General features: G+C 41.8%; 1 protein-coding gene and 1 long non-coding RNA gene across 6 annotated transcripts in view; one reads left to right on the top strand and one right to left on the bottom strand.

Moving 5' to 3' along the window:
* The window catches only part of LOC144305387 (uncharacterized), a 99,472-nt gene extending 86,794 nt beyond the window's left edge, over positions 1-12,678 (top strand). For 2 of the 5 annotated variants that reach the window (XR_013372417.1, XR_013372415.1), the window contains exons 10-11: positions 628-7,933; positions 9,373-12,678. This is a non-coding gene — a long non-coding RNA (uncharacterized LOC144305387). The remainder of the gene's footprint in view (positions 1-627; positions 7,934-9,372) is intronic. The other 3 variants (XR_013372416.1, XR_013372418.1, XR_013372419.1) reach the window with 3 other exon arrangements.
* COL8A1 (collagen type VIII alpha 1 chain) overlaps positions 1-24,983 on the bottom strand; it is a 143,726-nt gene extending 118,743 nt beyond the window's left edge. Inside the window, exon 1 of the mRNA XM_077884170.1 lies at positions 24,824-24,983. The gene's annotated coding sequence lies outside the window, so the exon portion shown is untranslated. The remainder of the gene's footprint in view (positions 1-24,823) is intronic.
* Between the last annotated feature and the right edge of the window lie 2,046 nt (positions 24,984-27,029).

A 27,029-nucleotide genomic window follows, 5' to 3' on the forward strand; every position in this document is an offset into this window, starting at 1 on the left:
GACAATGGTCATAGCTGGAAAATAAGAATTAAAGGTCAAAGACTCAGACATCCACTTAATTGGGATTTGGTAAGTTTATAAAGCATATTGCAGTGAAAAGACAAAATAAAACATGGTCACCACCACTTTGATCAACAATGGGGCGCCTATTGGCTCAGTTGGTTGGGTGGCCAACTCTGAATTTCAGCTCAGGTCATGATCCCAGGGTCCTGGGATTGAGGCCTGCAAGTCAGGCTCCCCACTTAGTGGGAAGTCTGCTTGAGGATTCTTTCTTTCCCTCTCTCTCTGCCCCTTCCCTGATCCAGTGCGCGCTCTCTCTAAAAATAAATAAATCTAAAAAAAAAAATCAACAACAACTGTATTTACTTGAGCTCTGTGACTCAGTGTTAGAAAAACATTATGAAGACAGGATACAAGAATTCTGAGGGGACTTCGAGAAAACAGAGAAGGGATGTGAGCCCTATCACCTTGGTATGTGCTATGCCTGGAGAAATGGATAAACATGTGGTCTGAAGACTTTCAAATGGATGCTTTGTGTTTAATGGAATGGTGAGTAAAAATGAGGCATAGTTTACAGTAGATACTAACTTTGATGAGGAAAGAATTGGTATTTCTCATTATTCTCAGGTCTTATGGTCAAATACCTGAAGCCCTTTGTACCTGGATTCAGCAGAGAAGAGTCTCCTTCCTAGAGTGAAAATCAGCTAGAACACATTGGTCACAGATGCCATTGTTTCTCTTTGAGCAGCTGAACCACAGTGGCTTGGTTACTCCCTGCTTGAGCCATGCCCTTCTCCAGCAGCCACAGAGACAACTGGAAGACAGACTTGTTGGAAAGCCAGTGAGTAGTAGGTAAACTTACCCCATGATTTCAAAGGTGAGTTGATGCCATTCTATGAAGAGAAGCCTTTGAAAAATATTTTAAGTCTTCGTTAGAAGCTCCTTACACAGAAAGCAGACAGCTCCCCCACCCCAGTACACTGTATAATTCCTTTACCAAAAACACATTTCACATTGTTTTCTTGACCTTAATGGAACTGAATAAGGGCATTATTTGTTATTCTGATCATTAAGTCTGAGGGCCTGGTATAGTCCTGGTTTATTATAGTGAGTACTTAATAATCATTTCCCGATTGAATGGAGGAATGAAGAGAAGCTCTAGAAGAGTGACACAGGTTTGAAGAGTTCAGCTCTGTTTGTCATATGGGTCTGTGGTGGAACTTGCCCTTCCCTTAGCAATAGTGGAAGTGGCAAAGCCTCTTTGCAGAGGCAGAATGGAAGAGTAAGTCTGCCATCAATCAGGCTGATGATTGGATAACATCTAAACGCTGTTCTTCAAGCACACAGATCAGATCAATGACCTCCTATGTCCAGGTCATTGTCTAGGAGAAGTGATGGTTGGCTACTTTTAGGCTCAGTCAAATGCACAACATACCTGTTTCAGTCAGATCCGCATAAATGTAGGACAGGTAGTGCAGGTCTGAAATTTACATACATATTTAAAGATAAAAATACAAATGCCAGTGTAGTTAAGAACATAAGGTCACATGGCTAGCTAGTGCCAGAAATGGAACTCCATCTGGCTCTCTGGACCCCTAGTGCAATGCTATTTCCACTCTGCCACTGACTCACAGCCTTTTTTAGGTGAACATTACTGCTTTGTACACTGATATGCCGAAAGTATTCTAAGAATTTTGGGTCACCCAATTGTTGCTGTTCCCACTTATCTCCAAGGCAGCCTGATATATACCTTGATGGACATCTGTAAGGTGTCTTAAAAGCTTTTAGGTTGCTTTATTGAATTTGCAATAGTTATACATACTTGTTGAACACTTTTCAAGCCATTCAAAAGTGTGGAGATAAGAGGGTAAGTACTGCTCACCCACTCTCCTCACTCCCCATTTCCCAGGGGGCAAGTCAAATTAGCGGTTTGATGTGTACCATCCAGTCCTGCATATAATTCATATACAATGACATCATTGTTATGGGTTGACTCGTGTCTTCCCCAAATTCATGTGTTGAGCTCCTAACTCCCAACACCTTGGAATGTGACCTTATTTGGAAATAAGTTTGCTGCATATAATTAGTTAAAATGAGGTCATATTGGAGTAGGGTGAGCCCCTATTCCAACACAACTGGTGTCCTTATTTATACAAAGGGGAAATTTGGACACAGAGTTCAACATGGACACAAGGAGGATACCATGTGAAGATAAAGGGAGAAACTGGGATGATGCATCATCTACAAGCAAAGGAATGCTAAAAAATTGCCAGAAAACCATTAGAAGCTAGTACAGAGGCATGGAACATGTCCTTCCTCACAGCCTTCCAAAAGAGCTAACTTTTTGGACATCTTGGTCTTGGCCTTCTGGCCTCTAGAACTGTGAGACAATACATTTCTATTGTTCTGAGTCACTCAGTTTGTGGTACTTTGTTATGGCAGCCCTAGCAAACTAATACAGTCATTATAATCATGTCCTAAAAATTGCTTTTTGATTCAAAACATAGATCCTGTATGTTCTTTTTTTTTTTAATGTTTATTTATTTATGATAGTCACAGAGAGAGAGAGAGAGAGAGAAAGAGGCAGAGACATAAGCAGAGGGAGAAGCAGGCTCCATGTACCGGGAGCCCGACGTGGGATTCGATCCCGGGTCTCCAGGATCACGCCCTGGGCCAAAGGCAGGCGCCAAACCGCTGCGCCACCCAGGGATCCCCCCTGTATGTTCTTTTAAGTTAAAACCTGTATTATCACAACCTCTTCTCAATGGTTTCTATTACTATAATCAACACATTTTTTTTAAATTGTGGTAAAATACAACATAAAATTTACCACTTTAACCATTTTTAACTGTTTAGTTCAGTAGTATTAAGTACATTCATATTGGTGTGCAGTCAATCAGAACTCTTTTCATCTTACAAAACTGTTGTTTTATACCCATTAAACAATAACTCTCCATTCCCCATCTTCTGCAGTCCCTGGCAACCACCATTCTTCTTTATGTCCCTATGAATTTGACTATTTTAGGTACCTCATATAAGTGGAATCATACAACATTTGTCATTTTGTGGCTGGCTTGTTTCACTTAGCATAACGTCTTCCAGTTTCATCCATGTTATAGCATGTGTGAGAATTTTTTTCCTTTTTAAGGATGGATAATATTCCAACGTGTGTATGTACCACCTTCTGTTTATCCTTTTATCCCTCCATCAATAACTGAGGTTACTTCCATCTTTTGTCTGTTGTGAATGAATAGTGCTGCTATGTAACATGGGTGTAAAATGTATCTTTGAGACCATGACTTTAATTATTTTGGGTATTTACTCAGAGGTGGAGTTTCTGAGTCCTACAGCAATTCTAGTTTTAATTTCTTGAGGAACTGCTATACTGTTTTCCACAGGGGCTTTGCCATATTACATGCCACCAAAAGTGCATAGGTTCTGATTTCTCCACATCCTCACCAATATTTGTTATTTTCTGTTTTATTTTTTTGAAAATACTAGATATGCTAATGAGTATGAGGTGGTACATCACTGTGGTTTTGATTTGCAGTCTCTTAATGATTAGTAATGTTGACCATCTTGTCATGCACGTACTTGTTGGCTATTTGTGTCTTCTTTAGAGAAATAACTATTCACGTCTTTTGCTCATTAAAAATTTTATTGTTTCTGTGGTTGTTCAGTTGTAGTGGTTCTCTGGCCAATAGCCCCTTATCAAATATATGATTTAGAAATGTTTTCTCCCAATCTATAGGTTGCCTTTTCACTCTATTGATTCTATCTTTTGATGAACATCATTATTCTTATGTCTTAAAGCAAACACATGAGTATTTTCTGTAGGATAGATTCTTGGGTGGAATTATCATTTCAACTTCTGGAAATTGTACTGAATTAGGCTCTTACCAATGTATGACTCTTCCCTCATCTCCATTCCCTTGTCAGCACTGCCTAAGAGATTTTAAAAATTGACATGGACAGTGAAAAGGGTATTTTTATACATAGCCACTGTGTTCTTCAAACAGTAAGGGCCTGTTACATCATGGTTAGTGATTCAACAAATTTGGGTCAAATCATGTCCCTTAGAACTTTAACACATACATACAGTAAAAAACTATAACTCAGACATTGGGTTCTGCCCCCAGGCCTAGAGTTAAAAGCTTTTACTTTACTTTGACTAAAAGCTCTATAATCAGTTCTTTTACCTCAAGTGATTTATTTTAATGAATGGTGCCATTTTATAAATTGAGTAAATAAATCCACTCCAATTCATAGCTAGAGAAATTATAGGAGAAGCTAGTATGCCAGATGATTCAGTGTATTCCAAGGATTCAATGTCTTAGCCCAGAATCCTTTCTCATTGCCAGCCCCACTGTAGCACTATTGACTTCTAGTTTCAGGGGCCAGAAAGGCCAACCTTACTGAAATATCTGATATGGGATGAAGGGCAAGAGTGTCCCACAGATTTGGTGGGACTTGTGTCACTGCAACTGAGGAAGGGATCTGGTCCAGGAGGCTATTTCCTTTGTAGTTATATTTTTAAAAATACTAATAATAGGAAAACAATCAGGGTTTTACATCTGGGGACCAGAGAGGGACAAAGGCAGTGAGGTTCTCCCCGCTTCAATCATACTACCTGTATGACATTAGGAAGGTTAGAGAAAGTCATGGTGCCCTTACGTGTTTCCTCTTCTTTCCCTGCTAAGCTTTGCGCAAAGCACTTGTGACAGATGAACCGTGTTTGTGGAGGAGCACTTCCCCCTGTGTGATTCTGTGCTGGAACACAAGTGTCTCACAGTTCCTAAGGATCTCTACTTCACTTTATTAAAGAGCAGAGAAGTGGGGCCTGGTGCTTCCATACAACTTTTCTAGTTTATTGGCTCTATTTGCTTGTAAAAATATGTCTCAATTATACTTAAAAAATTTGATTCAAACAACTTTGGGAAAGTCAAGATGTAGTTTATTTTCTGCCCACATCACATACATTTTGGTTTATCAAAGACTTAAGGTGCAGTGTACTGACATCAAATGGCCAGAACAGAGTCTTGGGAGAAAGGTGAAGAGTAATCTTAAGCTATAAATAATAGAATAGTAACAAAAATCAATGCTTATTCTGGACTCGTTGTGAGCATGACAGATTACAAGCATGCCCATAAATGACAAAACTGTATGTAAAACCTAAAGGAAAAAATGAAACTGCTTGGAACATAAGATCAAAACAGGAAATGTTGGTTTGAGGTGAGCCTCTTTTCCTCAGATAGAACTTTCTAGATGTTTTTTTTTCAGTCAGCCATATCTAATTATTTTTCTTTGACAATAATGCATAATTGGAAAGGGCTTTAAAACCACAGGCTCAATGGGGATAAAAGGGACATTTTTGTTTTTCTCAGGAGTAATAGCTTACAATGAATTTTTCATAATTATTTATTATTAGTGCTTTGTCCAGGTCATGGATGAGGAAATACTGTTTTATTGAATGTTGTTTAAATATTCATTAGTCCAGACAGAATGCATAGATGGATTCTACTGGGCTATGCCTCAAACAGGAGAAGGGAGGTCACAGAGAAAAATTAAGTGGGAAAATAATGAGTAAAGTGCCATGAAAACAGCCCTCTCCCCATTCATATGATTCTTACTGGAACTTCTAAGGGCCAACAATGAGACAGCTATGCATTAGCTCATTGTGGATGAGCCAGGTCAAAGGTGTCCTTCTACATGATTCATATACCACACAGAGAGCAACTGGGGGCTCACAGTACTGAGTTAGCCACCACTGGGGAAGGATTTTGTTTCTTATTCTTGTTTTCCCTATTCGACTAGCTATTGTAATTATCCCGACTTCAAGCCTAGAACCTTAAGGTGCCTAAGTATCCCCTGGGATGCTGTTTAGAAATGTACATTTCTGGCACCCCGAGATCCAGAGTCAGTAGGACTGGTTGAGGGGTGTGGAATCATGATGCAGGTAGTCCTTGGACCATGCATGACAAGCTCTGGGAAACTTTGCCCAAGATGAGGATGAGAGACTGGCCAGGGATTGTGACTATCAGTTTTTGCTTACGGTACATTATTGCTAAGGGCCTGTCTTAGACCTTTTATTCCTACCTTGCAATGCTGGTTGCTAAAGACTTTTTGATTTCTGACTTCTTTGGCCAGACTTTTGACCACTCTTCTTTTCTAGAACTCTGGTTGATACTTGGATCTGCTGCCTTGCCCCTTATCTGTGCTTCTCTATCATTTATGTGTCCTTCATTCATTCTTCCATTCAACAACTATTGAATATCTGTATTCAAGTTTCAGACTTCTGTGCTGGGGACACACTGGTTAGAAGACAGATGGGCTCAGGCCATAACAGCCTTTACAGACCAGTCAAAGAGACAGTCAGTTAATGAAACAGTTGCAGTGAGAGTGTTAGGTGCCATAGAGAGGCGTTGGGACAATGTAAGAGTGTATATCCAGGTCAACTAATCCAATTCGGGGGTCGAGGAAGTCTTCTGGAAATGATCAGGTTTGGGAGGTGATGAGAAGGCAGAAAGAACGGTGTGGATGAAAGCCCTAAAATAGAAGAGCTATGGCACTTTAGGAGAAATCTGACTGTAGAGTGGGGTTGGTGACAGCAGGAGGCAAGACAAGGAATGGATCTGGAAAGATGGGCAGGCCTAGACCACAAGAGACATTGTAAATCCTGTGATAGAGTTTGGGCTCTAATTTGAGGGCCATGAAATACCTCTGAAAGATTTTAAGCAGAGGTGAGTCACAATCTGGGCTGTGTTGAAAAAGAGCACTGCAGCTGCACTAGGCAGATGGTGCAAATGATTCAGAGTGAAGTCCCCAGAAGGCAGGAGGGGGTGGATGAGAAGCACCCAGGGAAGATGTGAGAAATATCTCTTCCACTGTAGCAGGAGGGAAGGAGCAAAGGACAGGATGGTCTGCAGGTGAGATGTGTAGTGGGTTTTTATGGAAATTTCCTCCCAGGGAGAAAAGAGTGAAGACACCCGATATGTCCTTCAAGCGCTTTAGGTGGTAAGATTTTAGTACTGAGATAAATTCTTCAACTGGATGATATGTAGGATAAGCCAGCTGCTCAATCTTAGGAGCCAAAGAATGGTGCTAGCCGCTTAGAAATGTACCAAGACTTACGTACCTACGTATTTCAGATCGTGAATGTACTTTCGTAGACTATGGAGTTACATGACTCTATTAGATGGTGACAGACTTTAAGAGAGCAACATCCAAAGAAAACAGAAAGCATGACAATGATGGAATGTAATAACCAACTAGGGTATCAGAAATCCCCACGGAGACTCTCAGGGCACCTTTAGCTTTCCGAACCATGTAGAAGTTTTCCTCCCCAAGAAGGATGGAGCCAGCTTTTCCAGGCACCAAATTACACCATTCTCCCCTTTGTCCTAAAGGCAAGTATGAACTGAGAAATCATCTTAAGGCTCGAATGAGTAGCATCTGACGGGACAAAAAATACCCGACTCACCATTTCATCAAAAGGCAAAGTTCAGCCCCTTCTTCTGTCAGAAAGTTTGATAGCAGCAAAGGCTTCGATGGGAATTGCACGCCCAACGGACTTTCCTAACACTGGACGGATTTGGAATGTGCCGTTCTTGCTGCTAAAGACGTTTTTCCACTCTTGGCCTTCCAAAACCCAGAGTTCAAAGCTGCACTACTAGTTTTTTATGCGGGAGCAAATTGACCACAACACTATTAGAAAAAGACATGAGTCAGTGTGTTTGGCTCTTTGTTTCTTTGTGGTGATCTTTGGAAAGGAAGGCTTGTAAGGAAAGAAAAGCAAGGAAAGACCAGTTTGCATCTTTACCTTGAGGGGTGTTTGCTTAAAAAATAACAACCCCAAAACCAGGCTATTATTGGGATTTATATTAAGCATTTCCAAGCTTTGAAACGGGAACAAAGTCCACCAGACCCTTGTGAGGTAAGCTTTTGTTTTTCTCATTATACAAATAGATAAATTGAGTCACTAAGCAGTGATGTAATTTCCCTGGTCTCGGCTGCAGTAGATGAAAAGAAAGCATTAACTCAAGGTTTTGGATTCCAGGTAACCACTTTGATCATGCTTTTATTGGAAGCTGACAACCAAAAAGTTAATAATCCGTTATACTGCATGTTAGGGACATGAGGTTTTCTAGCTTAACATGAATTTCTACTTCATATAATTATATGCATAAGTGTGTGTGTATGTGCTTACACACTCAGGTCTATTAGAATAACCTCAACTTTCCCAAAACTGGAGAATGAGAGAGTTTGGATAATTAAATGTTTCCAAAAGCTGATATTTTTACATCTCTGAGGAGCCAAATATGTTTTAATATGATCTATTTAAAAATACGAAATTTCCTTAATTCTTAAAAGACACTACTAAATATGTCAATAATTATATTCAGCCTTGATTCAATGATTCCCTCAGAAACTTCCTAAGGCTATATGGCTACTTGGCTCCTCAGTGAATGCCATCATGCTTTAAAAACACTTCTGTCTTTATAGTTTCTCCTGCTCTCCCTTTTATTGCTAGGCTCCATGCTTCTATGGATGTGCATTTACTTGTTGCAGTCCCTCTCCCTATTCTAGTTAGATACCTCATGTCAGCTCTCTTCTCAGTACTCGGAGAACCAAATTCATTAGAACGATTTGTAAAGCGGAAACAAAGAGTTTTGAAGTGAGGAGTTCATGTGATGGATTATGAGTATGAACCTTCATGACCACTCTCTTTTAACCACTGAGTATGTTTGACTTACTTTTTGTCTTTTGTGGTGTTCTGTAGGCTGAAGTTTTCAGAAAGTAGAATTCTAGGTTATGGAAATGTACATTAAATATATTTCAATTCTAAAACTCAGCTCAGGATAATTTATTTTTTCTCAGTGATTCAGAGACTACTCATCCAACAAGCATTTGTTGGAAATAAAGTACCTGACTCTATTCCAGGACCTCAGGATCTCTCAGTGTCATTTCTAGGACCATCAGTATCAATTGCATCTCTTTGGCAACAGAGTTAAAATTTCACAATAATTTTAGTTGAAAGAATACCAGTTAAAAGAGAGCTTACTGTTTTTTACATTTATATATATGTGTTGAATGTCTGAAATATGTTTATTAATGTGCTGACTTATCACTTTTTTGGCACCTAATGAGTGGGATGGGTTCGAATTTATTATCCTTGTGTGAGAACCTTTGCTGAATGAAGATGGGCATATTGTAAGAGGACACTGGCCCTCGAGGAGACTTGGAACACCTTGACCGGCATGAAAAATGCACAAAAGTGGCTTCCCTTTTGAAGCTAAAGAAGAAAGGGGGTTCTTAACATTGTTCATACATTTATACTCCAAATGGCTTTTCACTGGTTTCTATGCCTTTCAGCTGCAGGTCATGAATGCAGGAGTGTCAAGCACAGGACTTGGCACATGATAGATCCCCAATATCTACATGCTGAAGGAATGAACAAGTGAGGCTGAGATTGGTGTCCTAAACAAAGAAAACGAGGCTAATTGAAGTGGAGGGACAAAGTCTTTTAAAACTCTTGTGGTTCTTCCTCTGTTGTCTTTATGAACTAAAATGCCTTCCGCTATAACTTGCAATTTTCCTTATTCTAACATTGGGCTTCTTAGAGCCTTCTTTTTTTTTTTTTTCTGAAAGAGTCTGGATTGAAAGATTTCTTGATAATTAAGACATAGGAATAAAAAAAATACATTTTTTGTCAGGAAAATAAAGTTCATGTAAGGAAAGATTTTGATGTACTGGCATTGAGCGTTATAGGCAGCATGCATTTATTTGGCTAAGAAGGCATACTACTGCATCGAAATGCAGGGGCCAAGATGCATTTGAGACACTGGCAGCCTCGGTGGCAGGACTGAAGGCTATAGCAGCACGCAACCCCAGAAGCCTGTAGGGTGAGTTAAGACCTTAGGTGAGACACCCAGGACAGCCATCTTTCTCCTGACGAGGAGCTCTCCACAGCTGTCTACACATTATGTGCTTTGCCATGAGAGGGCGATGGCCTTGAACTGGGAAAGTACTGTGCTATCATGGACTTTCCTCCTTTGGGGAACACAGAAGACTGATGCAGTGCCATTTAATGGAAGGAAGCAAACAAACAGCAATAGCAAAACAGAAACCGACCCCTCTGCCCTCCTCAAACCAAAAACCCCAGAGACCAGAAATGTAAACCAGCCCATAAATAGCCCACACTGCCACCATTACATGCTCACAGCATCATCCTGGAGGAGTCCAGAGTTCATCAGATGAACTACAAGGCAAAAAGATCCTTTGTGCCCTTATTTGCAATCTGTGGAAAGCAACGCACGAAGCTTCTACTCACCGAAGTGGCTATTACTGGTACTTAACTAAGGACTCAATAATTGGCAATGATTATTATCAAATGACCTTTACTGAGCATCTTCTAAGCACCAGATGTTTTCTCATATATTATCTCATTTAACATTCATTACAATCATGAGAAGCAAACATATTTTAGAGGAAAGAGAGCCTCAGTGAGACTCACTGTCTTGCCCAGGATGGCTGCATGGTTAGGTGGCAAAAGTGCAATTTGATCCCATGACTTTTTATGTCAAATGCAGTACTTTTATTCATGACACTACAATGGCTTGTCATAGATGATTTAAGATATTTATTTTCTTCCCCCATAAATGACATACTTTTTGGTGTTAATCAAAAAACAGCTTTAGAAATATCCTTCAAAAATTCCAGACAAATTTAAAATGGATGGTGTGTTGGGGGCACCTGGGTGGCTCAGTCAGTTGAGCAACAGACTCTTGATTTCGGCTCAGGTCATGACCTCAGGGTCCTGGGACTGAGCTCTGCTGTTGGGGCTCCACGCTCAGCGGGGAGTCGGCTGGAGGATTTAATCTGTTTCTCTCTGCCCCTCCCCCTGTTTGCACTTGTGCATTCTCTCTGTAAAATAAATCAATAAATTTTTTTTTTAGAAAATGGATTGTACATCCTTTAAAATCATAAACTGTGTAGAAGACAACCTACAAAACTATTCCTGCTGATCATCAGTGGCATTTCTTTTGTCACTGGTCCTTCCACCACTGAAAATCTGTGTGCTATAGATCAGTAATAGGATATTGTGAATGATTCTTTGGGGATAAAATGTCAATGATGTAGCAGTTGAAGAAGAAAGCTCAGGAATTTGATCTACTGGTTTTATGTTATGAGTCCGTTACTCATACCTATATGACTTTGAGGGAGTTCTTTAACTCTCTCACATAGTTTCCTGTCTTTAAAGAAAGTGATCAGGATAAAATGCAAAAAAAAAAAAAAAAAAGAAAAAAATCTTCAGCATTCTGTTTGGCACAGAGTAAATCCTCAATAAACATTAAGTGCTTTAATTGTTGAATAATATCTTATTTGCATTTTATCTTCTTGAAAAGCACATTCTTATTCACCGAATTCTGTTTACTAACTCTCAGATCATTCTGCTTTCCTTTGCTATAGCTTCTGATTTATGCTGCCACGATGCTCTGGATGTGATACAGTTAAAGTTCAGCCTGAATTAGTAGAAAGAAGAAGACTTCAGGAGGAGAACAATCTAGGTTCATAGTCTAGCTCCAACATTCACTATTAAATGAGATTTGCTTACTCTTTCTAAGCCTCCACTACCTCAGGTGTAAAATGTAGATAAAATCTTCCTCTATCTAATTCAAATGAAGGAATGAATATACAACACATCATAAATATATAAAGTCTATAAACAGTAAATTTTTCTACAAAGTTTATTATTGTCAGTATCATTCTCTTAATTTTTAAAAGTTCCCAAATTAAGATACTTACTAATGCTTTTGCTGATGTGGTGATAATGAATTCTATTTTATAAAAACAAGGTACTAAGCCTCTCCAGTGTTCTTGCTCTGTTGAAAAGGAGCCATGGATTCTTTCTTTAGTCACTGGCTCACGTCTGCAGATGAGAATTTTATTTATATGTATTCAAATGTGATTTAAACACATGGTGATTCTTTTATGGCTAAATATAAAAAATTTACAAGTTAAATGTTATTACTATCTTTACCATTTACTTTAGAGCTTGCTCATGCTATAATTTGTAAATACTTTACAAGGCAGGGGAAAATACACACCCATAATTATTTCTCGATGTTGTCTGGCTCATGATAGCTGGGTAAATTCTTTTATTTTATTATTTTAAAAAGAGTTTTCATTGAAAGTTTTTCCAGTCACTCCAAATAAACTTAGCTGTAAATGGAAAAGATACAGCTGATTGCTCTGGCTTCTTGAGCGTGTCTTCTGCCCCTGTCCCGCTCTTCACTGAGTCAGAAGGAAAGCATGTGGTGTGGCCGACTTCTGAAATCATTAAATATCTCCTGTAAACTGTTGCTGTTAAAGACTCAATCTGGTTTATTTTCTGAAGGCTTATTAATAAGTTAGAATCTAATCTGCAACTAGACTGTTTGATCACTTTGCTCTTGGCTTTGCCAGGCACAGGATTTTATTGCATGGTTGGCCTGTTGGCATGATGATTCCTGAAGGGCCGTTGGTCAGCCAGCAAGTGCCAGGGGTGCATCACTGTTAAATTCCAAAGACATGTGACCTCCCATGACCTTCTGGTAGAAGTTTTACCTTTCTTCAAAGAGCCTCAGGTTGTTCACTAGAAATAGAGACAAAAATGCTCTGGGAAAATCTATGATACAGAACTACCTTCCTTCAGAGAGTCATGGGGTTTCAGGGAGACAGAAAAGCAAAAATCTCTTACTGAACTTGTTTCAGATTCCCCAGGACAGTCTTTCTCTGTAGAAACAGTCATATTGAAAATTGAAGCAATTCTATGACCAGGTATTTAAAACATGTTTTTCCCACAAAAGGGAAAAGAAAAGAGATGGCAATGAATAATGGAACTTTCTCTTTGAAAGACTCAATTCAAATCATTCTTTATATCATTTTGTTTATATAGTGATAAAGGATCCAGATAGCAATACAGTGCCATTCTGTGTGAGTTAAAACCAGCAAAAACAAACAAAAAAGAAATACCATCTGTAGTATTTTATTAAAATTAAATATGTAGGGAAGAAGATTTCTTTAAGATAATATAGAATTAGAGGCAGGTAGTGAAGCAATGCACTGAACACAATATTTAAAGAACACTACTGTGGTCATGGCATTCACTTGGGATACATAAATGCATCTTTTTCAATTTTTTCCGAGGTTTATATGCTCATCAAGGGATACAAGACATGGCACACGGAAACTTAAATATTTTGTGTTGTTCAATACACAAAATACTCCAATACTCCAAATACACAAAATACTCTAATACAGTAGGCACTATCCACGTGTGGCTATTTGATTTTAAATTTAAGGAGATTATAATAAAATAGAATTTAAAAATTCAGTGTCTTAGTTGCATTAGCCACATTTCAAAGGCTCAGTTGCCGCTATGTGATTGGTGGCTATCACACCAGCGAGCTCAGATAGAGCACATTTTATCACTATGGAAAATCCTAGCAGACAGCTCCGATTTCTTCAACATGATAGTGTACAGGCAACATGTAAGTGACATTTATAGCAACTGCTTGTCAGTTGAGAATAGAGAGAAGGATCAATGAAGGCTACAATGTTTGGGAAGACTTTAATAAGACCTTGAATTTATGGTTATTTTGACCAGTATAAAGAACAATGGGGGGACATTCAGTAGAGAAAAGGAGAGAGGATGTTTGGGGGAATAATGACTCTTGTGGCTCAGGTCAGATTCCTGCTATAGACTGGAGAGGGATGAAGCTGGAAAGATGGATTGGGCTGAGAGAGATTGAGGTGCTTGACTGGCAAGCTAAGGTGTCTGTGCCATGTTTCATAATGTCACGAATATTTCAGAGCAGAGTACTGACAGTCCTGGGACAGTGGCACCACCCAACAAATAATTTTTCCTTATGTGATTTAGTAGAGAGAAGGCCAGTATTTAATATTAGCATACCAATGGGAGTTCATCTTGTGCACCAGGGTTCTAACATTGTACAGAAAAGTGTAACCCTCGTAACACTATATGTATGGGCACAAGTGTAAATAGACTTGGTAAAATTGTGTTTTCTTGGAACAATCTATGGGGACAGAGAAAAGTATATGTAGAGACTTCTCATTTACCGATCACTGTTTTCTATTCCCTGGTCCCTTTTTTTCCTTTCCTCCCTTTTCACTTTTATTAGGTTCCTCTTATGTGTTAAGTACTGAGGATGCAGAGATCAACGAGGCCGGAATCCTTCTACAAGGAGCTCACAGTCTTGCACGTAGAACACGTCCACTTCTACAGCATGGCCATGGCCATGCCAGGGCTGTGCCCGGAGAAGGAGGGAGCACAGTGGAGGGACACAGTGCCACCTGGGGCAAGTGGGTTGGAGACACGCCTTCTCAAAGCTGAAGATACCTGATCTGAATCTTGGAGGAGGAGTACAAATTAATTCAGTAGATTAAGTAGGGAATACTACAGGCAGAGAGGGGAGATCAAGTACAAAAGCAAAAAAGAAAAAGAAAAAAAAGGATGCAGAATGTGACCATATGAAAAGAACTAGCCCTTGTTTCTTCCTTTGTCTTTGGCGTGACACGAAGGAAGGGCTCAAGGTATACTTATTTTCATATAGACCCTCACTGCCGGTTAAGCAGCAGGTGTAGACAATATAGACATTTTTCTAGGTGACTCACACGGCCTGAGGGAATCGCTGAGGTTGTCTTGCCTCTCATCATCTGGCTATGGATGATAATAAAAGTAACGCCAAAGAGAAAGATCTGACAAGCCAGCTTCAAGTTCGTTTAATGTGCTGTAATGCCTTTGTTCCGTCTGTTCCTCATATCATCATGGGAATTTCTACTGCCTCAGGAATGACATGCTAGGTTGTCACTCTGTCTCCTAAACTGATGCCAAGCAACTTGGGATCACTTTGGGAGAATTTATGGAGAAACCTTAGCCCTTACAAATTACTCGAGGGAGAAATGATAGCCTTTTTTTTTCTTTTTTGGTTTTGGTTTTTCTAGTTACAGAGCCCTTACTTTTTTGGCTCCAAAATGACAGCATGCTTTTAGGAAAAAATACAGAAAAGAAAAAGAAATTAAAATCACAGTATTAAACAAGAAACAGAGCCAGTCGGCAGTGTCTAGGAACAGAGCCACTGGAATTCTCTCACTTTCTTTATGAGTCAGAGGCATTGTCACAGGGAATTGATATTTTTTTCTCTCTTTTATGACACTAGAAGACACCACAAAGGCAGTGTGAGGAGCAGGAAGGGTATAAAGTTTGCGGTGTGACTTCAGTGGGAACGCTAGCTCTGCCACTTGCTGGCTGTGTGACCCTGGGCAGGTTGCCTGACCGAGTAGAGGCTCCATTTCTCTCATCTTCAAATTGAGAATAATACTACTCTTGTAGGGTTGATTTAAAGAATAGAGATAACGACATAATGTCTCATCCTGTTAGACACTTAATCAATCATATCTATTATTATAACTACTAATGATGAGTTTGAGTTGCTCCTTTGGATGACTGTGAGAAGAGGATGCTCCATTCTGACACTTTTAGGCATTACCCCTGTGAAAGGAAAAGAAAATTCCCAGAGTATGGCCCTAAAAGAAATAGGGAATTTCACAGGAGTTGGAGGTCTGAGTGTCATCAAAAAACCAAATAATCCCTTATATAAGCAAGATAGACTAGAATACCAGTAAGTGTGATCCTATTATAGGAATGAGCTCCCTGTTTATGATGAGAAAGTAAATGCTCAAGGAAGAAGTCTGGCTAATGACCTTAGTCATTAATAGTGGTTAAGGTGAAGCAGAATTATCAGATCGGAGATTGTTGAGCTGATTTGTGAAGTTATGTAGGCCCCTTGTTTACTGAATTTATTGCTTATTATGGTCATTTCTCTATACATACTCTCTAGACAATGGGAAAGAAGAAGGAAGAGATCATTTCATATCTGTCCAATCTTCCTTCCTTCCTTCCTATCATCTACTTATCTTTTTAGATTTTTAAAACACTTAAATTATTCTGGTATTTCTGCTATTTTGTTATGAAGAACTGAGTCACTGAACATGTTCATGATGAACGTGTTCATCTTCTTTTGTTCCTCTTTTATGTGGGTTTGGAAATTACACTGAAATTGTTTCTCACTTTATGGTTTGACATAGTACATAACCTACACTGACACCCAATGTGTTTTACATAATAACTAGCAACACTGAAATTACCATGTCCTGGTAGATCTTAAAATAATGAAGTAGGACACTGATTTCTAAACTGTTCCCAAGTTGTTCCATAGAATACCAGTCCCAAGAGATGCTCTCAGGTTGGCAGGTTTATCAGCAAATAAGTTTAGGGCACACACTTTTGAAAAATGAAAATATTAGCATATTAAGGTCTTTGTGACACTTGCAGTGAATTAAACTGATCGTATTGTTTCAATGAGTATTTCTAAAATTATTTGACCATAGAAGCTTTTTCTGTATAAACACATATTAATATCTCAGGTACTACTGTTTTTGAAACACAACTTGGGAAAATTCTGAAAGAGCAATATTTCAGGTTTTACATAATACAACATCATTATTAAAAATATCATCTTTCTTTAGTTAAAATATAATTTTATTTATTTATTTTTAAAGATTTTATTTATTTATTCATGAGAGACACGGAGAGAGAGGCAGAGACACAGGCAGAGGGAGGAGCAGGCTTCCTGCGGGGAGCCCGATGCAGGACCCGATCCCAGGACCTGGGAATCACGACCTGAGCCAAACGCAGATGTTCAACCACTAAGCCACCCAGGCGTCCCTAAAATAGAATTTTAAAGACACAAAACCTTTTTTGTGTGTGGGGAATTATCTTTAACTAATGTCAAACGATGGACAAGTGAACACAGAGGCCCTTTGAGACTCTTAAACCATAATTTAATAGTTTCTTTTCCTTTTCTACTTACCCTTGACCTTGTCTGGCTCTGTGAGACATGAGGAATTGTCTTTAGTTTTTTTAAGGAACAAAAATGCTCTTGCTACATCTTGAAAGGTTACGTGCCTATTTGGAATTTTATTCCATTTTGACTTGATTCTGCAAAAATATCCTGAGCCATTACCAGGTGTTTTGAGCATAATCCATTCACTGTGTAAGTAACAGTAACAATGCATGCTTAAGTAGCATCAGTCTGCAAAATAATTGGCAAGACCTCAAGAGTCTCTAAATGATAAAGAGAGTGGCTATTTGAGAATTGTTCTTCTATTTAAGATAAATAAATTAAGGCACAGAGATGACTTTAATGACTTTCCCAAGACCCCAAAAAGAGTCAAGGTATTTTTGAGATTAAAACACAAGATTTTCTCAAATGGGGGCTTCTTAGGCTACATGCATACCAACTTCATAGTTTCATCTGTACTGACATCAGAAATAGAAAGAGGATTGCTCTGTATTCCTGTGAATGTCATAAGTTGTACAAAGCAAGCAGCCCTTCTCTGGTGTGCCAGGGATTTTTCTTTTATGGTCCTAATTGATCTCTATCCCCCAAAGGGTTCTGAATTATGCAAGTGTCTCAAGTCTTAACAAGCCATCCCCAACACAGCTGTGCAATGGAAACGTTCAATGGAAAGGTATTCACTTCGGTCTAGGCAAGGCCCTGGCTGCTCCCTGGAGAGACTCAGATCCAGGAGTGCAGGTTCTGGGCCATCTCGGAGAATCCTGCTTGGCCCATTTCTACCTCCTTCTTTTCCCCAGCTCCCTTCCTGCTCCTGTTAACAGGGGGGTCTAGTCATGGCAGGGCACCAGGATTTCCTTTTAAGCTCATGAAATCTCAGGGTTTGAGCTTCCCTGTACTTCTCTCACTGACCCCCAGCTGCCACGGTTTGTTTTTTACTGAGTTGAGCGTTTAGTCTTGAGCATTTAGTCTTGGCTGGTGGTGGCCTTGGAAAGAACATTTTCTAAGATTGCTTTGGTTTTCTTTCAAATAAACCTCTATAAGCCTGGACGTTTCTGGCATTGCTGAAATGCAGGTGATTTATTCCTAGAGGCTTAAATTGGTATTCTTTTTTCTTTTTAAAGAAAACCAACAATGTGATACACTCCTATAGTATATTTTAGCCACTGGTTACAAAGGACACCTGGCTCTGCCTTGTATCAGAAAAATTCAAATCTAAAGGCCCTCTCTGGGAAGGTCAGTTTGTTCAATTTTGAGACACTCAGCCCCGTGGCTCCCTCTACTGGTCAATGACTCTGTCCCCACTCATTTGAACAGAATAAACCAGAAGCTAGAGGGGGAACTAGACATTGTTAAATTAGGAGTTATGGATCCAATAGCAAATTTTTGCTGCAGATTTCTTTTTATCTCTTATTCTTCCAACCTCGATTTTGGCCACCTAAGCCACAGGTTCTTAGCTCTACCTTCATGTAGGTCTTCACTTCACCTTGTGTCTGCCTTTTAACAAGAGGCCACTTGTTTGGATGTATAGCACTGATGAACACCATGACCTCTGGACTTTAAGACTAGATTATTGCTAAGTAAAGATCTTTAAAGAAATCTAATGATGTACAGTCATCACTTTGAATTTATGAACCGAGTTTAGGTTTATCTTTTGAGTGCATATGGCATGATGGTTGGAGGAACATACCAAGCACAATAATAGCTGCCAAGATGTCTCCCCGCGGCCCCGGGACAATGCTCTTCCAACAGTTCTTAAGATTCACTGTCCTCCTGTTGAACTGAAGGCAGTTGTGACTTACCCATTCTGCTCCTGGGTAGCATAATTTCTGCACAAACCAGCCAAAGTTGCCCTGGTACATGAAGTCTGAATTATGGAGGTCATTGGCCCAGACATTCAGAAAAACAGCTGTTTTATCTAGCTAACAGAGAGGACTGGAGAAGCGCCCCAACAGGCTGGACACATTTTATTTCCTGGAGAAGCCAACAGCTGACACCCACACCCAGGCCTATTCAGCTAGAGTTGGAAAAGTAGCACATGAAGTGATTGTCTTTAATCTCAGCACATCAAATGATGCCAATGCCTAAATATCCTATGATGTAAACACATCAATAGAGAGCTTAAGAGAAGGAGTCTTCAAGAGACTTACTTAAAAGAATGTTTTCATGATGATGCTTAGTCAAAGACTATGTATATTTTAACATACAATAAATCAATTTCAGAAACACAAGTACTATTTCAAAGATATGCAAACAATTGTCAGGCTTTAGAGGAAAGTGAAGAAGCATCTGGGGTAACATCTGTCCACTTATTCAGGGTAAATTATTTCCAGAAATGATATAAGAATATTCTTTTCTACCTTCATCATTTTATATATTGGAATAACTTTATGTATTACCAAAAACTGTATCATTACCTTAGCAGGGAACATTTTGATGACTTGACATTCATGGAGTTAGTATGCCAGGTCAGTCAAGTCAGAGGTCAAATGAGGCTCTCTTCCTAGTGGACGTGCAATCAAGGGTTAAGAAGAATTTTAATAAGATGTCATGCTTGCTTTTTTTTTTTTTTAAGATTTTATTTATTCATGAGAGACACACAGACAGAGGCAGAGACATAGGCAGAGGGAGAATAATGGGAGCTGGATGCGGGACTCGTTCCCAGGACCCCGAGATCAGAACCTGAGCCAAAGGCAGATGCTCAAGCACTGAGCCACCCAGGTGCCCCAAGAGTAATACCTGTAAGACTTTTACCCATGTGCGTCGGTCCCCAAATGGCATTGTACTGAAAGGAGTCTGACCCAAATAGGATTTTATCTCCCAAACATTTGAGATCAGACATATTAAAAATCTTTTTATCTCTTATTCTTCCAACCTCGATTTTGGCCACCTAAGCCACAAGTTCTTAGCTCTACCTTCATGTAGGTCTTCACTTTATCTTGTGTCTGCCTTTTAACAAGAGGCCACTTGGATCAGACATATTAAAAATCTCTTCTCCAGCACCTCAAAACTATGGTGTTTCTCTCTTTTCTAAGATGGAATGAGCCCTCTTAGGTGCACTACCTTGTCTCTATACTCGGGCCCTTGACCCCTCTCCTCTGACACGACACATTTCATGCTTACACCCCTCAATCCGTTTGTGTCTCAAAGTTTCCTCTGGTTGTTCTTTATGCATATTTTGCTTTTTTTCTCATTAAAGACCTGGAAAGGAGTAAGGTCATATTACCAACACATTTGTCTATTGCTGGGGAGAAGAAGGTTATGCTATAAACCATCACAAGATAATATAATTATTTTGTCACATAAATATTGGAATCAGATTTTAAGACATCTTTGATATATACTGTATGGGGAAAACACAATTTTAGTTATCTTAGTTATCCAAGATAGAGCGCTGTTCAGAGTTTGGCTACCTAAACTAAAGCCCTAGTTCTGCTATAGACGTCTGGCTGACCTTGGGTAGGACATCAATTCTCTGAGCTTTTCTCATCTATAAAATTAACTTTAGTTAAAATTAGCTCCAAAGATCCTTCCAGCATTTATATTCTGTGATTCTCTAAGTGTAATACTCAAGAAATTAGAATAGGGACTAGATAAAGCATTTAGAAACGTCATCTCAGAGGGGCCTGCTGGAGTCGGTAGCAATTTTAAATTACCTTTCTTCGAGATAGATGAATTAAGGTTTACAAAAATGTACAGCATTTTCACTTGTTGGAGTGAAAATGCTGTACATCCCGTTTAAGAGAAGGAGGACACTTTTGGTAATGAGAAAATCCACAAGTATGAGTGGTACTCTGGAAACTTGATCTGTAATAACTAAAAAGAGATTTCTCCTACTGAAAGAAATAAGAGGGTACCAGAGGAGGGCGAGGGATGCGTCTGCAAATCTTGTGCTGAGGGAGAGAAGGGAGGTTTTCATTTCCTAGGAAGAACCATGGCAGTGAACCCAGAATTACTAGAGGAGGTTACAGGTGAGCCACCAGGTGTGTTGCAGTATTGTATCATCAGCTATAGGTGCTGTTAGGCTACATGGAAGTTAGAGTTCAGTAGTATTTTAGCTGATTACTCTCTATAATCAGTTTTCAGGAACATTTTTGTTTCAATCACTTCAGTTTGATTACATGCAATTTCAGTGGCTTTGAGGATTTGTGTGCACAGGGCCCCCAGATTATACACATTCCGACCCTGTGTGACTCCCTCTAACCCCCTTCCTGCAAATCTATTTGCTTGAGGACAGACTATTCCTTCCTCAAACAGCAAATACAGTTACCAAAGCGATAGTGGAATGTCTGATTAGTGGCTTCTCTGCTGGTGCTGAAATGTGCTTAATTTTCATTCCCACTCTTCACTCCTTGCCTTTCTGGAAAGGGCAAATTTAGCAGAGCTCTCATTCAGTACGGTGGGGTGTAAACTGCTGTTCATGACCACCACGCCATTGGAAGATCTTTTTCATTATAACCTCAGCATTTTGTAACAACTAGTGAGCTGGTCTTTTTTAAAATTTAGAAATTTTTTTTTAAGTTGTAGATGCTTCAGGTAGTAAGAGGCGCATTTCACAAAATGCTAAAGTAAAACATTCTCTAAATTCCAAAGAGCATTCATTCTCCCCTTAACTTCCTCCTCCCCTCTCCTTTAATTTTTCCTTTCACTTAGAAACGGTGCGTCTCTCAGAAGCCTGGATTCTAGTCTCAAGATCTGTACCTTCTTTAAATTATGCATATATTTGTTTATGAAGACTTGGTGGAAGAAAAGGAAGCCAATGCATGAAGAAAGACCTGGTTTTCAGAGGATTAACTGGCAGGACCAGGGGTTGGGAAATACGTCCGCATCTCAATCGGTCTGCAAGTTACCATACCGAACTGGGGGACCATAGGTAAGGAGTAAACTGTTGCTGTTAACTTCTCACTTGCAAATAATTACACAACACTGGGTCCTTTGGGAAAGTTAGGGGTGGGTTTGTTAATGTGAACCACTCATTAATGTCCTGATGGTTTTTATACCCATAATATAGGTTTTAAAATTGTTACCTGGCAAAGTCCTATGGATTTTAATGGGAGGCAGACTTGAAATCGTTTTGGTCTTTAGAACTGGTCTACACTCTGTTAGAGAAGGGCACAACAGATGAATCATAACGTATTAGTGGAAATACTCTTACTGATTTAAGACAAAAGCCAAGATCGCATATGAATATTTGCCCCTCTCATCTCTTCATGGCTCACATCGATAAAGGCAAAAAGAATTTGCATTTACAACGGAGATTCTGCTCTTTCTCTCCTCCTAGGGGACTTCCTAGGAGAGATTCCTCCTGGCTTCATTCTCAGTTCTCATCCCCATTCTCTTCTCTTGGATTTTTGTAGTACAAATGGCACAAAACAGTGGGATACACTTTCTGGTCATAGAAAGAACAGCGTTTTAGAATTGTGAGAATTGTAGAAAATTTCAACTGTGTGTTTCCCCAGATGTAGCAGGCCCTCGACGTGGCCAGAAGTGTCTCTGGTGAAACAGGCAGTGCTCCTTCGGACTTTATGAGAAACACTTAAAGGAGTCGGGCAAGCCTGCTAGGATGGTGTCACTTTGGTATGGCCACGAAGCTAATCCAGGAGCAGCTATATAATGGCATAAAGAGAAGACTCCTGTGGGGTCTCCGCACCTGGTACAAAAGGGATATGTTGGGGTAACCACCTCAAACCCCAACACTGATTTTTTTTAAAAACTTGAGAAGAGTCATCATGGCTGATGTGTACGCGACAGGGGAGAGAATCACTTTAAGAGCCCAGTAAAGGGCCTGGGAAAGTTAGATCATGAGGGATCTCCATGATCTCACCCAGTTATTTAGGGTGTTGAACTTGATGGCACAGGGGGAAGTGGTTCATAGCTGGTAGAGTGGATCAGCTGCCAGGAAAAGCAGAAGCAAACTCTGGGAGAACACTTTTCATCCCCAAATTTAGGAATAACAGGAGTTCTTTTATGTTGGGAGCACTTTCTCTCTCTCTCTCTCTCTCTCTCTCTCTCTCTCTCCCTCTCCCTCTCCCTCTCCCTCTCTCTCTCTCTCCCTCTCTCTCAGAAAAGATAACTTCCCTCAAGGGAAATCTAGTGAATGAAGTAGTGTATTTTCACCCTTGAGACGATGGCATGAGTCAGGCACCACCTAAAGAGGAATTAGTGTGGACACGCCACACACTCGGCTTGGCCTTCCCATACCTGTGCTCTTGTCCTGGTCCCCTACCCACTCCCATCAGCTATGAAGCAAGCAGTCTGCACTGTGGCTCGAGATGAAAGGTATTTTAATATGCTCAGGTCGCACACTATCAGCCAATAGTAATTTTATATCATTTTCTTTAAGGAAACCACACTCCCTGCAATAATTTTTTCCAATGAAGCAAAATTTTGTATGACAGAAAGCTTTCCGGGTAAGTCTTTCATTTGAATAATAGCATTGAATTCCCTCCACGCCAATGGAATTTTAATATATCTTGATTATCTCTCTCTCTCTCTCTCTTTTTTTTTTTTCTTTGCGATGTAAACGATACGGAGAAAAGCTTTCAGAGACCCTCAGTTAAACTTCTGATAATTTCGCTTTGTTTGATAGCGAAGAATTATTTACAGTTTTAGTGAGTTTCCCCTTTGGAAGTGAACAGAGATAAACAAACCAAAAAAAAAAAAAAAAAGGTGAAACTTTTCCTCTTTTCCTTTAAGAACTTTAAGGGCTGAAATAGTGGTTTGGTTTCCTGCCTGCCAGCTTTGGTTTGCTGTCTCTAAGCCGTCTTGTGCAATTAAATCCCCAGAGGAAATATCTGAAGAGCGTTTTTCTCCCACATGAGAGAGTTGCATCCCACACAATCCACAGATTTTGACAGCAAACGTCGTGGACCAAGTGTCTGGGGTTACAGAAGTAGCTGGGAGTCTGTTTTTTCCTGTCACAGGTGCACTGTCCTCTTTCCCCGACTTGAGAACTAGGAAGAGAGAGTGGTCTCTACAAGTGATGGTAGCTCAACCACCCGCTAGCTCTGAGAATCGGGTGCGGAGAGGGTGGATTCTAATTCACTAGACAGGGGGAAAGAAGGTGGCAAGCAGGGTTCAAACTTGCAAAGCCTTTGAGCTGATCTCTCTTTACGACCGTCTGGTGTACACAGAAGAATTGTATAATCTGGCCTGTGTTTTCCTCTTGCTGTGAAACATATTGAAACGCTTTATGTTTAGGTGTATGTATAGAAATTCATGAAGTTCTTTTATGCCCTTTCTTGGTTCCAACAGAATTCTCATTTCAGAAAGTCTTGAAAAGATAGCTTTGTGAGAACACATTTTGCCCCAGCTTGTAAATTTGGATTTGTTCTTTCCTATCTACCAGCCACCTGATTACCGTCCCTGTGCAAAGGGCACCCGTTCACATCATTTTTTCCAAGCACTTAAACCTGGAAAGATACTTTTTAAAGGACTCACAGAAGCTGTCTTAGGGGGTTTGGAAAACATCGCAAAATTGTTAGCAGACCTTTTGACTGTGCTATTTTTAGGAAACTAATTGTGTTCTTTTCAAGTATATTTTTGACAGTGGGACAAAGTCTTCCTTGCCCCCACTGATATATGAAGTATTTACAATGAAAAACGTCAGTAAAACACCCCGGACGGATACATTTTGACTTCAGCAAGGCAGCAAAGGGGGGAGAGTGATTTTCAAAAGAGAGAAGGTTTTTGCAGTATTTATGCCGCTGTTTCTGCCCAAAATGAACTTTTATTTTACCGTTCAAACAGAAGTTTGTTTTCGAACCAGTTGCTAGCTAAGGGAGCAGCTGATCTGGCATCCGTAGGAAGCTGCTCAGGCGAGCAGTAAGCCCGCGAGCAGGCGGCCCGTCTCCCACCCGCCGCCGCACCCCGGAGGTCGGCCGCCGGCAGAAGCGGGCGCTTACCTTGAGCTCGGAAGGTCCAGGCGAGGCCGGGGGCTCCGCGGAGAGGACCGGGAAGGCGCTCTGCCCCGCGCCCGCTAACATGCGCTTGGCTTTTATGGGCAGGTGGGCGGGGCGGCCCGCACGGTAGGTGGGCAGGAGCCGCGCGGCCGGAGCAGCGCAGGGGCGGGGGGGCCGAGCGGCGGCCGGAGGGGCGGGGGGGGCGGGGGGGACCGGCGGGAGGGGGCAGAGCGAGGGAAGACGGACGGGGAGAGGCACAGGGATGCGGACCGCAGGGGAGAGGCTTGGGGAGGGAGTGCGTGGGGGACGGAGAGTCCCAAACACGCAGGATCTCGAAGGAAAGGGGCATTGGATTATTTTCTGGTTTTGTAGGACTCTTTTTTTTTTTTTTTTTTTCTTTTGAGGACGGGAGTTGGGGGTGACTCTTAGGGCTAAAGGTGTTTACTGTGAATTTGAAAACCTAAATAACGGTTCCTAAGCGAGGCCCCGGAGGGGCGGCTGGGCGTCCGGGGAGCACGGCCCAGGTGCTGGCGGAGCCGGGGGCGCGGGGTGCGGGGGCGCGGGGCTCTGGGTGGTGCGAGGGTCCGGGGTCCGGGGGTCACGAGAGGGCGCGGGGCCCGGGGATCCAGGGGACGCGGGGGAGGGGGTCCGGGGGGCGCGGGGATCCGGGGTCACGGGAGGGCACGGGGGTCGCGGGAGGGCACGGGGGTCCGGGGACGCGGGAGTGCGAGGGGCGCGGGGGTCCGAGGTCCCGGGTCCACGGGGCGCGGGTCCGGGGTCGCGGGGTCTGGGGGCGCGGAGTCCGGGGGCGTGGGGTCCAGGGCCCGCGGGTCGCGGGATCCGGGGTCGCGGGGTGCGGGGGCGTCGCGGGGTCCCTGGGGCGCGGGGTGCGGGGTCCGGGGGTCGCGGGGTGCGGGGGTCCGGGGTCCGGGGTCCGGGGCCGAGCTGGTGCCGCCCGCCCCGGGGAGCCCGCCGGGGCCCGCGCTGGTGGCCGGAAGGGTGTCCCGGCGCTGCGGGTGGCGCCGCCCCCGAGGCCCCTCCCGAGACCCGCGCGGCCCGAGGCGGGATCCGGGGAGGCTGCGGCGGGGGGCGGGGGGGGGGGTCGGCGGAGACCGGCCGGTGCGGAGGGGAGCTCAGAAGCAGAAGCAGCCTGGGTCCTCAACATCTGCTTATGTAACCGGACTCAGGGCTCGGGCCTTGGCTATTTTCGGTATTTAGGAGACCCTGATTCCTGACCCGGGGAGACCGGCTCGGGCCGCGACCCCTCCCCGCGGGGCCTGAGCCCCAGTCCAGGGGGCGGCGGAGATTCCCAGGGAGCACCTTCAGAGGAAGAAAAACAAGCTCCTTCAGCTGCTGAGTGGTGACTCACCTCCCAGCCCAGCTTGAGTTGTGCCACCAAAGGGATGAAAACACTTTAAAAAGAAAGAACCTGAGCCTTAAGGATGGGGGGGGGGGGGGGGTATTGAGGGGGGAAAGGAGGGGGGGGCAGTGGGGTGAGTGGCCTGGGAAGAATGAGTGGACTTTTCTGACTAGGTCTTTACATAAATATATCTATATAGAGGTAGATAGAAAACTTGATTCAGTGTTTACACAAACAACCTTATGAGGTAAGTATTGTGTAGATTTTTTCTTTTAAAGAAGGGGCTCTTAAGGGGGTGAAGCAACAGCTCAACCCCCAAGATGGGGAGTGACAGCTGCTGAGCTGTCAAAGCTTGGGCACTCTGTGCACCAGGCTGTCCTAGGAAACACCTAACCTGGCCTCAGGGTGGATCCTGGGGTTGCCAGGCTCCAAGAGAAGGAAAAATGATGGTCAAGAGCAGGGTTTCTCAAACTGGGAACTGTGATATCTTGGGCTGGATAATTCTTTTTTGGGGAGCTTCTTCTGTGCACTGCAAGATGCTGAGCAACCTCTCTGATCTCTATGCACCCCATGCCAGTATCATCCTTCTTCCTAAGTGATGAAACTCAAAATGTCCCTACACTTAGCCAAATGTCCCTGGAGTGGAGGGGCAAAATTCTCTTCTCTCTGTAAAAACCATTGGTCTGAAGAAGGTCACAACTATAGAAAAGGATTCAAAGAAATTCATTAGGAAGAAGCCCAAGAGTGGCATTTGGGTAACAATAATATTAGTTGCCACCTGTGCTAAGTTTACACTGGACTTGGTTTTTTACACACCCATATTCCGACCTGTCTGCCCCTGGAGCCCAA

Source organism: Canis aureus, chromosome 35, assembly GCF_053574225.1.
Source record: "Canis aureus isolate CA01 chromosome 35, VMU_Caureus_v.1.0, whole genome shotgun sequence".
Taxonomy (NCBI): Eukaryota; Metazoa; Chordata; class Mammalia; order Carnivora; family Canidae; genus Canis; species Canis aureus.